At 42.6% G+C, this 1935-nt stretch overlaps 1 long non-coding RNA gene across 1 annotated transcript; it reads left to right on the plus strand.

Annotated features, from left to right (window-relative positions):
- Window positions 1-283: 283 nt before the first annotated feature.
- On the plus strand, window positions 284-1152 carry LOC141147369 (uncharacterized). Its single transcript, XR_012245052.1, has 3 exons — window positions 284-494; window positions 845-916; window positions 1001-1152. It is a non-coding gene; the product is annotated as an uncharacterized lncRNA (long non-coding RNA).
- Window positions 1153-1935: the final 783 nt, after the last annotated feature.

A 1935-nucleotide genomic window follows, 5' to 3' on the forward strand; every position in this document is an offset into this window, starting at 1 on the left:
TGTTTGGTTTAGATCACATACCAGTCAATGATCACAGCGCCCCCTATCCTCACTTTTTCACATATTACTAGGAGTATTCACTTCTCTTAGGGGAGCAGCAGTTTTTTATATTTTTTCAATTATTTAAGGTTGGCGCAGAGTTTAATTTATATTCACAATATTTGGATCTAAACTATATGTATATGTGTAAATTAGCTGTCTGTATATGTTCTTTCTCCAATTAGGTCTAGAGAATTCTGTATAAGCTTTTCTAATATCTTTGTATGACTTGGGATTCCAAAGATGAATGTAAATATAAAGCATATGTGAACATTCTCATTTGGTCATGTTTTTAGCCATTGCCTTTTTTTTTTGAGACTTAATGTTTTTTCTTCTTTCAACAGGGAAGCACAAAAAAAGGAGGCTCCAGTCAAGCCACCACAAAGGATGTAAGGAGGCTACCCTTGCTCGGGCCCCAACAGGGGGGGCAACAAGGCCATCTTCCCCCCAAAAATGTAAGTGCCTATGTTAAACACACTCATTTAGCCACCGACAGGGGTGTTTCTAGGTGGGCCAAAGGCCATGAGCTTAGGGCAGAACTTAAGGGGTAAAGAACACTGTTGCTGCCTGCCTCATCAGTGTCCATTAATGCAGCCTTGCCAGTGTAGACATGGGTAGAGGAGAGGCCCCGGGGCTCCCAGTCACACAGAGTCACGTCTGCTAGGATGGTCATCATATATCCCATATCCCATAGGAGACAAAAGGGGTGGGTGGCAACTGCAGGACTTTTTTAATGTTGGCACTTACCAAGTGTTTGTCCTCTGGAAAATGCCATCACCTTCTCTTTTCTATGCATTTTTCACAGAAAGAAACCCAGAGTGCAGCATGGTAGAGTCCACTAGTCAGGAGCAAACATTGCCATCAGACCAAGTGCAAGGTTGGTCAACTAATGTAGCAAAATGGATGCTAGAAACAGATGTGACTTAGGTGGCTTAATGAATGGTGTATTGTTTCTTTTTAGAGGAAAGTGAGTGTGGTCAGCTCACCCAGGATGTTTCTTTGGAGCCATGGGATCTGACTCCTGGACCCAGCAGACATTGCCATTGTGGACGTCAAATCTCGTGATGCGAGTCACAGTGAGGGCCAAAGCGAACCAGAAGAGGAAGAAAGTACCCGGGAGCCTCTTGCTTGCACAAGTAAGTATTCTTGGAATCTTGCTTCAAATGTGAATACATGTTGAGTGTTTAGATGTCCAAACCAAACACCCACTCCACACATTAGCAAAGTATGTAGTGCCTTAACATTAGCATGGAGAAGGAAGAGGTGGAAGGAGCTGAATGTGTTGCTAGGTACCCGAGTTTTGTAGACCCAGGCACCAGGGCAAAGATTACAGAGTAGTTGCAGTGTGTACATTCCTAGTAGTGTAGGTGTCTGAATGGCAAGCAGGTTGCAAGCCACAATAGACTGGGTAGGTAAGTATTTCTTGAATTTGACTAGTAACTTGACCATAGCTCACTATGTAGGGCCTCAGCCACTTGACCATCGCTCCCTTAATTCTTTTTACTCTTCTTACTAGGTCATGATCTTCCAAGATGCACAACTGGCCGAATGAGTGCAGATATGTTGCATTGTTTGAAGGAACTGGGGCAAATCAAGGAGGCTGCCACTGCTTTATAGCGAAGAATAAGAGATTTTGTGGACATGCTTGCCAAATTTTAATTTCCTCTTGCCTGGTCTGAAGTTTATTGTTCCACTTGTTGGCTCCTGTTTGCCATTACTAATTACCATGTTTTTATGACTTTTAAATGTGAAAGTTTAGGGACAGAACTCAGTGTTTTTACACTCCACTCCTCTAGGTGCACCACCAGGTCCTGTTTTATAGATTTTCCTCAGTCTATAAACAACTGTGCAAATTACTAACAGTAAAAATGACAACATCACCAGTGCCAAATTCAA

This window comes from Aquarana catesbeiana, linkage group LG01, assembly GCF_042186555.1.
Source record: "Aquarana catesbeiana isolate 2022-GZ linkage group LG01, ASM4218655v1, whole genome shotgun sequence".
NCBI lineage: Eukaryota > Metazoa > Chordata > Amphibia > Anura > Ranidae > Aquarana > Aquarana catesbeiana.